At 57.9% G+C, this 13,076-nt stretch overlaps 1 protein-coding gene across 2 annotated transcripts in view; it reads right to left on the minus strand.

Moving 5' to 3' along the window:
- RAI1 (retinoic acid induced 1) overlaps positions 1-7,708 on the minus strand; it is an 81,096-nt gene extending 73,388 nt beyond the window's left edge. For both annotated transcript variants that reach the window (XM_023243910.2, XR_006589662.1), the window contains exon 1: positions 7,571-7,708. The gene's annotated coding sequence lies outside the window, so the exon portion shown is untranslated. The remainder of the gene's footprint in view (positions 1-7,570) is intronic.
- Between the last annotated feature and the right edge of the window lie 5,368 nt (positions 7,709-13,076).

Genomic DNA, 13,076 nt, shown 5'->3' on the forward strand with positions numbered 1-13,076 from the left:
CCAACCCAACCCCCCCCCCCCCCCCCCCGCTGAGCCCCGTCAATGGCAGCAGCTGTGGGAACTCAGTCGTGCATGTACAAGACTGGGTCAGGCCACGGTGAGCCACACGGACAGGGTCAGGCCGACCTGTTCCAGTCGGGTCCCAGCACCCCTGTGTGTGATCTCCACGCTCCCACACCCTCACTTCTAAGACCACTAACAAGGGCCAGGGTGAGTGTGGGATGTGCACGAGGCTGGCCCCGTGCACGCTTTTCAGGGCCCTGCAGACTGAGGTTCAAGGCCAGGCACAGAGGGCGGATATAGTGCCTCCTGGATAATAGCTATTAAGCCAAGAGGCTCCAGACTGGCAGCCTGGTTGGGGGGGGGGGGTGTCTGAATTTGGCCACAGGTGGGTTGCTGGATCAGGTGACAACAGACACAAACCAGGAGATGTCATGTAAACATCGCAATCCTGCTTCCTAAGAAGGTAGGTGACAGGCACCCTGGGCTGCATCCCCACAGGCCACCCTGGCAGAGCTGAGCTGCTGAGCCCCACGAAGGCCAGACAGCCCTCACATCCTCATTAGCTTTGCCCACTGGCCCTGTGGGACTTCGAGGTTGCTGGCCCCCACATTATGCAAACATGAGTTCAGCTTCTGATCACTCCAGCAAAGTAATAGGTTTGCATTTTAAGCAGAACTTTCAATGTTTTGACCCTTTGGCAGTGACGAAAGGAGGCATCTCAGGCCCTGAGAAAGGCAAGAAGCAGATATTTTTTGGGAAAGCAGGCACCCTATGGGTCAAAGTGCTCCTGGGAGGTGGCACCTTGCAAGGGATGACCTGGGGTAGGCATAGTGTCTCCGCCTGCTTCAGCTCAAAATGCTTTTTGTGCGGTGAGTGACATCTGCGTGCCTCTCTTCCAAGTCTGACCTTGGGAACAGGTGGATGCTGACTTTTTTGGGTCCCATCTGCCCCTCTAACTCCCCATGACATCATTTCTGATCTCAGAACCCTCCCCTTGGTCAAGGTCCCCCTTAGAGTATGGAACTTGGCTCAGGAGGAACATCCCCTTCCTTTTCACAGACACTATCTTTGATAATGCACCTGCAGGGGGTGTCCAGTGAGATTCTTGGCTCCCTGAAGGTTTCTAATGAAATGACAGTCACCTCAACCCCAGACTGTCTCCTAGAAAGCATGGAATACAACATGTCTCCCACCCTACAAGCCAGCAAACCCAAGGCCCCTGTCGCGCTCACACACAGATGCCCTGAATGGACAGATGAATGCTTAATGAGGCCCTCTGTGCGTCCCGATGCTGCTAGACGTTTGAACAAACCTGACCTGGTTTTCTTTACTTTTCTGACAGTCCGGTCCGGAAAAAGCCATGATCCCCACTGCCCAAAGGGGAAACCAAGGCTCAGTGAAAAGTCCTTGCTTGAGGCCAATGTTCTCATGTGCTTTTGGGTGTGGCTGACCTAAAGAAGGGTCTCCTCCTCTCGGAGAAGCTGGGCCTAGGTGCACAAGTGCGTGCAGGGATAGGGCAGCGGGCCATGCCTGTGGACAGTTGGGTCCTCACAAATGCTGAGCTAAAGGGGTTTACCAAAGCACCTAGCACTTATGAACTAGGGCAACACATAATTCTGGGGTGTAAGCTGAGGGTCACCTGGTTTATTATTGTTATGACTACTTTCTACGACAGTAGTCTTTCCAAGGCTGACTGGGGGCGAGATAACCAGGTAAGGCAGAGCGTGACCAGGCCCAGGTTTTTTCCAGAAAGGTCTTGGTGGCAGATACCCAGGACTATGGGTACACAGTATCCAGCAGGCACTGAGGAGCACCTGTGGCTGGTCTGGTGTCACAGTGTCAGCCACCTCACGGGGGACAGTGGGAGGGAGGAGGAAGAGGCCCTGCCCAGGATGGCGCAAGTGACAAGAGTCAGACCAGAGCTGCCCAGGGCCAGGGAGCCATCTGGCTCCCCACGTGAATGGACACCACAGCCCTATGCCCTGTGCAGCTTGGATGAGAAAGCAACAATCTCAGGATGCCACGAAGGATAAGAAGGCCTGTCACTGACACCTCAGCGTCCCAGGGTCCTACAAAGGGAGGATCCCTAATCGTGAGAGTCAGGGGCAGCTGGGAGCTCGGAAGTGGGGTCTGGAGCTTAGGGTCAGAGAACTGGGTCCAGCCTGGGGTCCCTAACTTCTGACTCCTTGACCTCAAGCATGTCACTTCTCTGTAAAACCTGAACCATGAATAGTGACTTTCAGGATCTGTGTTAACGACAAGGCCAGTGTCTAGCCCACGAGTGGGGAATCCATGAAGTCTGGGATCCTGCCAACCAGCTCCCAGGACCTCGGAGAGCACCACCTTGGGAGGTGGGGGCGGGGGGGGGGGGAGGGGAGGAGCGGGGCGGGGTGGTGGTCTTTAAAATTCAAAGGAGAAGCTCAAATCTGTCTTGGGCATATAACTCCAACACCCGGCCACTCAGTGCCCCCTCCCCAGGCGGGCTCCCCTCCCTTGGGCTGCGCCCTGCAGCCAGACCTGCCCCATTCTGCATCCTCTGGCCTCAGTCTCAGCTTTTCCCGGCCGGGGGATGTGAGCAGGAATGGCTCAATCAGGATATAATCGTTTTTAATTAACGTGCGGATCATTTCACAGGCTGATCTCCTTGGAGACCAGAGGGAAGACGGTCTTTTAAGATTTTCTTTTGCCTCCCCCCGTTCCCAGTTGAAGGCCGCCCCCCCCCCTTCACCCACCCAGCCGCAACCTTGAAAGCAGCACAAAAGCCTGCTGCCTGGATCCCTCTTGGGGCCATTAGGAGGAAAGTGTGTGCTCACACACAGACACACATGCACGTGCCCAAGCTCAGGGGCACGCTCTCCCCCCGCCGGAAATGCACAAATGGGATCAGAGACTCAGAGACATATGCACACACCCACGGACATGGCACACACAGGGCTACACACAGATTCGCACACACACACACAGACGTGCGTGCATGCACACGTGCCCAAGCTGGAAGACACACAGACCCCTTAAAAAACATACAAATAGGGTCCAAGGCAGACAGACATGGCACACACACACACACACACACACACACGCACGCAGAGGCTGGCAGGCAAACCCACCCCCATACAAATAGGATCAGACACACAGACATGCACACACAGGCATGCGTGGATGTGTACACATGCACGGGGACATGTCCAAGCACAGAGATGCACCACAGAAATGCCCAAATAACCGACGCTCATGGGAGGGTTGTTCTGAACCTCGGTGGCCAGCTGGTGTGCTGGCAGTGGGGAAACAGAAGGTTCCTATCCTTCGATGGGAAGTCAGAGCCACAATCACCTTGTCCCCTAGGAGTGCCCATTGCCCCAGCCCCCTCCCTGGTGCCCCGCCACCTGCCCTGCAGGGAAACCCAGGAACAGAAGCCTCCCAGGTCTTGCCTCCCTGCCACGCACCTGGTCTGGATCCTTCTGATCCCAGAGCCCGGCTAACAGCTGTTTCACTCAGCCCTCACAGAGCCCACCCCAGAACATCCAGCCTTTCCTGGTGGTCCAGCGCTGGCTAGCCCTGACACCTGCCCTGGAAGTGATGTCCCCCAGTCTGTCCTCTGGGTGCCCTCTTCTTCTCTTCTTCATTTTCATTCTCCTCCTTCCTGAGCTCCCCTCCCTCTTTTCTAATCCCTCCCTCACTGATCTCCCCTTCAGTTCCTTTCTCTCCCCCCCCCCTTTCCCCCTCCTCCCCCTTCCTCCCCAGGGGCTCTCCTGAGGTCAATCTAAGATCCAAACAAGTTGAAGATGTGGCTGGTCCTTCCCCACTCCCCCACAGTGGATATCTGTGCCAACACCTGCCCCCCCCCACCCCCCCCCACCCCCCCAGCTCCTGAACAGACCCAGAGCTTCATCTTTGGACAAATAAGCCGAGGCACAGGGGTAAGGGCACGACCACTGGGATCCTCTGACAGGAACCCCACTCCTTTCACTGCACCTGCTTTGGATCCTCGACTTCTCCTTCTGGAAAATGGGACGGCAGAGAGCAAGGAGGAGTTTTGAGGAGGGGCAACACGGGAGCCCCCGGCTGGCCAACCACAGGCTAGCAACTTTGGTGACCCCAGATCCTGTGGGCAGGGCCAGTGTATGTGACACAGAAAGTATGTGACAGACTTAGGAGCCTATCTGTTGCTCCAGCTGGCCATTGATGCCAGGGGCAAGCTGGGGGCTTCTCCTCTCTTGGATTCTCAGTGCCCCCACCCCTGCAATCCTTGAAATGGGACAAGGTCAGCCTAAAAGATCCCTGGGAACTCTTCCCACACGTAGAAACCAAAATGACAGATCACTAGTTGGTTCCTGGCTGCTGCAAGGCCCAGCGACTGCTGTGTGACCTTGGGACTCACTTCCCCTCTCTGGGCCCCCGGTTTCCTCCTCTGTCAAAGGAGGGGGCTCAGACAGGTGATTCACTGCCCAGGCTCTTTTCAGTTCTGACAGAAGGTTCTAGGTTATGAGGAAGGAAGGGGAATAGTGCCCCACTTCTGGGAAAACGAGAAGCCCATTTCTTCCACTGCAGAAATGTCAGAATCTTCAGCAACAGCAACGTCATTTTGAGGAAATCATCTTAAACATCACAAAAAAAGTGCTCTGTGCAAAATATATTCACTACCTCGTGCATCAGGAGCATCCGGAATGTTGAACAAAAGGGGAATAGTAAGTAAATGATGGTACATCCACCCGATTGGAAAAGCCTGAAAATATTAACCATGGTGTTTATGAACAGTTGGTTACAAAACAGGAAAAGACTCCTGTTAGGGCCAACCAAGAAAGCAGGATATACATCTGAATACAGAGAATGGCTACAAAGTCTTTAAAAAAAAAAAACCAACCAACCACCAAGTCTGTAAAGAACATCAAAATATTAACATTGTCGTAGCCCACTGTCAGTAACCTTGTTTCTTTCTCTAGATCTCAGATGGTTCTCTGAACCATATTGTAAAATGTATATATATTGAAAAGGTTTTTTTTTTTTTAATGACTACATGTCTGCTATTGAGAAACTTTCCCCTTTCATTCATGTATTCATTCATTCATCATTGATTCATTCACTCCTGTGTTTGTCCAGCCAAAGCGGAGTGCCCACGGTGTGCCAGGCCCAGGGCTCTAAGATCTGCAGGGAATACTTCTCACCTGCCGGAAACAAATGCGTGGGCGGGGGGTGGGGGGGTAGGGAGACAGCTACACCAAGGCACTCCCCCATAATGGGGCCCTGGGGGGTAGGGAGCAGAAATCAATCTTGCAGGTTTCAGCCCTGCCTCCCCCTGGCCTCCACCAGGCCTGCCCTCAGCTCCTATGGTCTCCTAGCCCAGCCCACGGGTCAGAAACTCACCCTTAACCGCCAACCATCCAGCTGTGGGTGGTTTAAGGGTCAAGGTGGGGAGCAGGGCAAAGACCAACCCCTTAGCCCACATGGTGATTCCACTTCACGTTCCCATAACCCTGGCGCACGGTGGCTACCTGGCTGCTGTACCCTCCCTGGGCTCTGATTTCTGCTTCCCTTGAACAAGGCACCACCCAGCCAGGCCTTGTCCCACTGCCTGAGGCTGCTGAGAAGGGAAGCAGAGTATGGAATCTGCTAGCTCCTGTCAGCCAGTGTCACGCTGTTAGCACGTCAAAGGGTCCCACAGTGTGTCCCTGCTGTGTGGGGGCTGACAGATTTCTGGGAAGGGTTAACTCTTGATATTCCTGAACCAAGCCACAGAACAGCCTGAAAACAGTCTGCCACCCTCCCCCCCCCCCCGCACCCCCACCCAAGGTGCCTTCCCTCCCCCGCCCCGCCCCCCTGCCCAGGAGTCCTCTCTTTAACTAGGCAAAAGGCTTTCTTTCCCCGGCCTGGGTTGCCAGCCTGGGGTCCCTGGGCCTCCCTACTCCGGGAAGGAGGAGCCCAGGAAGCTCGCCTGGGAATCAATTGAGGCAGATTTCCATGGACTCTTCTCGGCCCCTAGTCCTGTTCCAACTAGCCTTTCACCCGATCCACACCTTCCCCCCCAGAGCAAAAGGATCTGGGCGCTTGAAGTGACGAGAAGCTTCTGACCCCAAGACCCCTACTTTGCGTTGAGCATACCCTCACAGGCCTGCGGTCCCCAGAAATTCTCCGGTCTAGAACTCCCCTCCCATGGCCCCAGTGGGAAAAGGAGAAGTTCCCACCACTCCCCTCCCCCTTTCTTCCCCCCCCCCACCCCCCCGGAGGGAGCGAGGCGTCCGGATCTCCGGGTCACCGGAGCGGCGTCTGCTGTGGATCGCAGGAGACAAACACTCCGTCACTCTCTCTCTGTCTCTCTCTCTCTCTGTCTCTCTCTGTCTCTCTCTGTCTCTCTCTCTCTCTCACACACACACACACACACACACACACACACACACACACAATCACCCTCGGGATCACCTCTGAAGCCCGCATTGTACGGGGAGGGGAGGAGGTTGGGGGGGGGGGCGTCCGACGTGCCTGAAGTCACCAGCCAATCAACAAATCCAAGAGGGTCTAGAATCCACGACCCCCGGCCGGGCCGAGAACCCCACCTTACCCCCGCCCCCTCCCCCAGCACAGCACCATCCGACGTCAACGTCTCTAACCCAAACAAGCCCCTCCCCCAAGAAGTCCTCCCTCCCCCTCCCCCTGCTCCGGGTCACCAGCCCCCAGAGAGACCCAGCTACGACCCCCACCCCCGACGGCAAGGCGCGAGATTTCATTGTCAGCCTGGCCACTCAGGCGCGCGTGAGGCGGGGGTGCAGGGCAGGGGGGCCTGTGTGGCAGGCTCCGGCGCGGGGAGTGGGGAGGGGTCTCCAGGGGAAGTGTTTGAAGCTGCTCCTCCAGCTCTGTCCAGATCCGGAAGCTGCCGGGGGAGGGAGGAAGGCGGGGGTGGGGAGAGCGCGACCTTAAGCGCTCGCAGGCGGCAAGGAGGGGCCGCGGCGGCCGGAGGAAGCGCCCGGAGGCGTCGGGGGCGCCGAGTCCCCGGGGAGGCAGCGCTCTCGGGAAGTTTCCCACCGGTTGCCTGGAGCAGGACAGGGTGCGCAGACGGCCCTCCCCGGCCTGACCGGCTCCAGCGCGCAAACTGCGAACTTGAGCAAAACTCCTTCGTCTCTGGCGTCCCTCACCTTCCCATCCGCGGCCACCAGCCCCGCCATCTCAGCCCCCTGTCGTCCACCAGTGCCACAGTCGCCAAGACCTCTCACCAATGTATTGTGGAAGAAAGGGGAGGGGGAAGTCCCCAACACAACCGAACTGCGGCCACATACACAAAAAAAAAAAGAAAAAAAAGAGAAGAAAAAGAAACAGAAACAAACAAAAAAGGAAAGAAAGAAATTCCTTCTCCTGACACCGATTCCCTCAACCAGCGTGGAAAACCCCCAAACAGGCAAATCTGCAACTCCAGCCAAGATCGCGGCGCGGCGGGAGGGGTGCCCGCGGCCGGCGGCCACCAGCGCAGGCAGCCCCGGGTTTGGGGCAGGTCTGAGCGCGGCGGCGTCCCGGGGGCTCCGGGAGCCCTCGCGCCCCGGAACGGCCCCCCGAAGACACAAAGCTCTGCCGCCAACAATACCTGCGGGTTCCTCCTGGATCTCCCGGGCGCCGGCGCTGCGCGTCTCGCCGTCTCCCCTTCCCCGCGCCGTCTCTCTCCTCCTCCTCCTCCTCTCGCGCGCGCTCTCCCCCTCGCCTCTTCCAGAACGCGGCGGCCAGATGAGATCCTTGGGAGAAAAAAATGTGAGCGCTCGCACGATTCCTTTCTCTCCGCCCGCCGCTCGCGGCGGCACCGGGCTCGCTCCTTTCTCCCTCGCGCTCCCGCGCGCGCCGCGCCTCTCGCGCCCCGCGTTTCCTTCTCAGCAGCCCCTGCGAGCGCCCTCAGTAGCCATTATTCACGGGCCACCGGAGGACAGGAGGTAATTAGAGACCGCCCCGTGGCCGCATCCACTCTGCAAGCGCGATGCGGGCTCGGGGTGCGCGCGGGGAGGGGCGCGCGACGAGGGGGCTTGGCTGCGCGCAGCCCGCGCCCCAGACGCGGGGGAGGGGGAGGAGGAGGAGGAGGGGGCAGGGAGGGAGGAGGCGAGGGGAGGAGTGGTGAGCTCGGGTAGGGAGCGGGAGGAGGGAGCGCCGGGGAGACGCTCCCGCGGCTCTCACCGCGGGGGCTCGGGGTCACTGGCTAGGAGGCTCCAAGGCGCTTAGGGACCGGGGGTGGGGGTGAGTGTGTGTGTGTGTGTGTGTGTGTGTGTGTGTGTGTGTGTTTGTGCGCGCGCGCACGCGCGCGTGTGTCAGAGATGGAAGGGGAGGGAGGGAAACGCTTTAATATTTTTCCAGTGACTTACGAGCCCGTGGGTGAGCTCTTGGCTGCGCGGTTAGGTCCGTGTGTGTGTCGGTGTGGCCGTGTATTTCTGGTCTGCCCGACGTGTGAATGTCACGGGGTTTGGGGGGTCTGGCTACGAGCTTGCGAGTGTCTTGCTGGGCCTCGGAGGAACTGAGTGATGCGGTGCCTGCGTGGAGTTGTGTTTGTGTGCGATCGTTTATGGAGGGTTCTGTGACTGCGTGGGTGGGACTGCGCCCATGTGGGGCTGCATGTATCCGAGGGGCTGTGTGTACCGGATTGTGTCTGCGTGGGCCCGAGTGTGCCTCAGGGCTGTTGTGTGTCTGTGTGGGTTTGTTTGCGAGTGGGATTGCGGTTGTTGGGGCTGTGGGTCTGCGCGTGGAGGGGGCAGTACGCCTGTGCAGGGCTGTGGGTCGACGTGAGGCTGTGGTGTGCGTCTGCAGGCGGTCTTGTGTGTGGCTGCGTAGGGCTGTGTTCTGCGTGCGGGTCTGAGGCCTGGCGGGCGCGGGGGTCAGGAGGGGGGCTCCGCGTGGTGTCGACGATGGCACCGCCGCAGAAGAGCCGTTTAAGGCGCGAACAGGCTGCGCTGGGGTCGGGGCGCAGCGCGACGAGTAGTGGCGGAGGAGGGGCGGGTAGAGAAGGCGGAGACGAGGGGGCCTTCATCTTGCGCCCCCCCCCCCCACCTCCGCACCAGAAACGCAGCTTGGAGATCCTGGTACTTGCCGGCTCCGCGGTCCTAGAGGCACTGGGTTTGGGGGACCCTGCTGGGCGGGGGAGACGCCTATGGGCTGGTGGGGGCAGTGGGAACTGAGACTCTGGAGATCCGGAGCAGCTCCCAAGTGCGCGGCGAGGGCTGCCTGAAGAGGCGGGCGGCAGCCTGGAGACGGCAGAGGACTGGGCCAAGACAAAGGAGAGCGGGGCCGGGGCCTCGAGGCGGGACCGCACCTCCAGGTTCCCCCCCGCGGCGGAGGGGCAGCCCAGCCCGCGCGCTTCAGGCTGTCGCGTGGAGCCCCGGGGCGGTGGTGTGGTGGCGCAGCCCCTCTAAGCCCCAGTCCGGGAGCCGCCTCGGGGAGCAGCTCCAGGGCCCCGGGGGCACGGAATTACACGCCCCGGGAGGGGCCGCCGTAGCGGGGGGGGGGGGGGGGGCGGGTTCTGAGCTTAGCAGGCGGACGCCAGCGCCCCGGGGCTGTGATTGAGCGCTCGCCTGGCCCGCCCCTCGCCAGGCTGCTCACCGCCCACGCAGCCATTCATTCATTCATCTATCCGTCTCTCCTTCTACCCACCCTTCCATCCAGACACGTGTCCGACCTTTCGTCCGTTCACCCAATTATCGCGCCAGGGATCACACCGACGTGTCAGACCCGGCTCTCTCCACTCTCTCTCCTGCTTGCCAGTCTTGCTTGTCTTGCTTTCCTTGGCCCCCCACCGATGCTCCCCGCTCGGGGCCCCTCTCTGTTCTGCCAAGCGGGGAGGAGTGCACCCACGACCTCTATCACACTTAGGTTTTGCTGTTCAGTGATTGCCCGACTTCCTCTATTAACCCCCACCCTGCCCCTACTAACCTCTCCATGCATCCTACACTCTACTCCCGCAGCAATTATGAGCCAACTGGGTGTGGGGAGCCTTCTCCCCACCCTGCCGGCCCTCCCTGAGGTCTGGTGGCTCCTTAGAGAGGGCAGTGGCAGGCAACTTAAGGCCCAGCCTCCTGTAGGCTGGGGGGAGGGGAGGGAGGAATGGGGACTAGAAGGGGTTTCATGGACTGCTGTGTGTCCAGGTCTTTGGCTAAGGGCTGTGCAGGCTTAGGGCCTGATGGCACAGAGGCCGCCAGTACCCCAGTGGCTTGAATAGTCACTCCCAAACCTACCATTGGTACAGCGTCAAGTGGGAAACCAAAAGCACAGATTCCTGGGCCCTAGCCCACACCTAACCAATCCAAGTGCCCAGGGCCTTTGTACATGCTCTTTCCCCTGCCTAGGAATCAACAGCTTATAGCCAGGCTCGACAGTGGTCACTGGCCTGGAACGTCCTACAGGCTCCCCAGACTGCTGGGTGCATCTACCCAGGGGCAAAGAGCCAGCCTCACTCCCAGAAATGGACCCTAATGTGCCCTCTGGGCTGACCCCTAGCTCACGTGTTAAGGATGCAGCAAAAACAAAGAAGTCAACCGTGGGCACCCACTCCCAGCAGGCAAGCCCTGGGCAGCTCTGGTCTTCCCATCTGTAGAACCCAGGCTACTTAGCCCCTATCTTCAATGATCTGGCCTTGGGAACCAGGGTTCTCAGTCCTGAGGCTGCGGAAAGGCAACATTAGACAAAAAAAAAAAAAAAAAAAACACCCCAAATCCCTGCTGGGGATCACCAACCCAGCTGCAGACTGGCCTGCAACCCCTATCATAGTGCTGCCTGACCCCTCAGCCTCAGACTGTCCCTGTCACATCTGACTCAGCCACCTCCTCCATACAGTCACCCACAAGGTCAAGATTGGCAGGTAGGGTGTGAGGGTGGTAGCGTGTGCCCCCTTTATCAGGAGGGGAGGGACAGGTTCCCCTCCCCTCTCTGGTTTCAGAGTGAAGTAAAAGTCCTCACAGTCTCTGATGAAATCCCACACAGTCAGGCCCCCACTACCTCTCTGGCCTCATGCCCCTCCCCCTTACCCACTACTTTGTCTTCTAGATGGTCCTTGAATTCACCAGACACACTCTTACCTCAGGGCCTTTGCATTCGCTTATCCCTCTGGCTGCAGTGCTCTTCCCCACCTTCTAATCTACCATATACTTTGTTTACTTAAGTGTTTTGCAGTTATTTTTGTCTGTGCGCTCACTGTGTACCCTCTGTACCTAGAATGGAGGCTGACACACATTCAGTAGGTATTGAATGAAGAAATGAGTGAACGAGTGAATGAATGAATGAGGTTGACCCAAGCCCTCTTCTTGGGAGCCTATCCCAGCCCAGGGCTTTCTCTTCTTTGAACCAATAGCCCCCTTGGAGAAGAATGGGGGAAGGGGATGGAGAACATCACGGCAAGATGCATCACATGACTCATCCGAGGTCACTCAGTGAGTACTCTTCACCCATTCTGGAATCTGGGCACACGTCCTAAGGGTTTGGAGGAATAACACGGTGGGGGGATGGCTTGTCCCAAAGGAGAGCAGAGCCCTTCATCTGTCCCAGGGGTCTCTCTGTTATTCTGGGGGCAGTGTAGAAGAGGGGTCCAGATTCACATCTGCTGGGGGGGGGGTTGGAAACCCCCAACCTGACCAAGAGCCCTTCTATAAGTGTTGTCACAGAGGGTCACCAAGACAACCCCTCAAGTGGGGACCTACTCATCTCTGAGAGGAGACACCCAGGCTGAGAGCCATCTCAGGATGCATCAAGAACACACAGGAAGACAATCTGATCCCTACTGGACTATTAGTTTCTAGGGAAACCTTGCTCACCTCTGCCTGGCACAGAGCAGGTGCTCAGTATGCATTTAGCAAGTGAACAAATGAAGGAGAGACAGTGTCAAGGTTCAAACTTAGGTCTACATGGCCCCCGAACCCTCACCTGTTCCATCAGACCCCACTGGTTGGGGGGGGGGGGCGCGGATCATGGGATCGTGACCATGGGATCATGGTGGTAGTACCCAGAACATAGCAGGTACTTCATAAATGCTGAGGGAATGACTGGCCGGGGAGGCTGTCTATCTGGCAGGTTCCCTGCTCCGGCCAGGGGTCTGACTCTACTGCTCACCACATGAGTCCTTCCCCAGGCTCAGTAGGGAGGGGGACCCCCTCATGCTTGGCTGGCAGGAGAGTTTTATGGGCCACGGTGGGAGTGCTGGGAGTGCTCACGGGTGTCAAAGGGCCAGATGCTTCCTGGGGAGGTGCGGCTGTGCTCAGGAGAGCCTGGGCCTGGACAGGTCAGCCCTTTGTTTGCCCAGTGCAATCTGGATAGAGCTGCTTTCCTGCAAAGTGTGTGTCCAAATACCATTCCAGTGTTAAATAATAAACAGGAGCCAGGGAGGAGACGCCAGGCAGGGGCCTGGGGAGAACAGGCAATGGGGTGAGTGGAGCTGCCAGATGTTAGGCTCACTGACGGGCCACCAGGGACAGGGGTTAGCCAAGGGCCACCCAGGTGGGCACAACAGGCAGAGAAGAGGGGCCTAGACTCCACCTACCAGGCTAGGCGGGTGCCACTGAGACACCGAAGTCTCATTCAAGCTCAGCCCTGACTGATCTGGTAACCCCCAGGCCCTCCTGGCTTTGAGATGCCATGGCTCTCCGAGGAGAGGACACGCAAGTCTGCAGGCCCCGGGTCAGAGGTGGGCCAGGCAGATTGCAACATCTATCTTATACATATTTATAGAGAGTCAGGTTTCAAATCTCTACCTTTCCCTCACATCAGTCACCATTTCAAAGACGGGGTCTCTGAAGTCCAAACAATTGACTTGTCCAAGGTCACAGAACTTGAGTGTAGCAGAAGGACTCATCCATTTGCCTGGCCAATATTTACTGAGCACCTACTATGTTCTAGGCATTGTTCTATGTGTTGAGCATTCAGAGCAAGGAACAAGACAAAGCTTCTGTTCTTTGTGGTCATGAGTCAGACAAGAAACAGAATGAATGGGTAAATTATATAGTATGTTACACTTAGGCGGAAAAATAAATAAAGCCAGGGAAGGGGACTGGGAGCATCTGGGGAAGGGCTGTGTTTTCACGTTGGGTGGTCAGGGAACTTGCACTTAAAAACATTTGAGAACAGACTTGAAA

The sequence above is a fragment of the Felis catus genome, chromosome E1, assembly GCF_018350175.1.
Source record: "Felis catus isolate Fca126 chromosome E1, F.catus_Fca126_mat1.0, whole genome shotgun sequence".
NCBI classification, from domain to species: Eukaryota; Metazoa; Chordata; class Mammalia; order Carnivora; family Felidae; genus Felis; species Felis catus.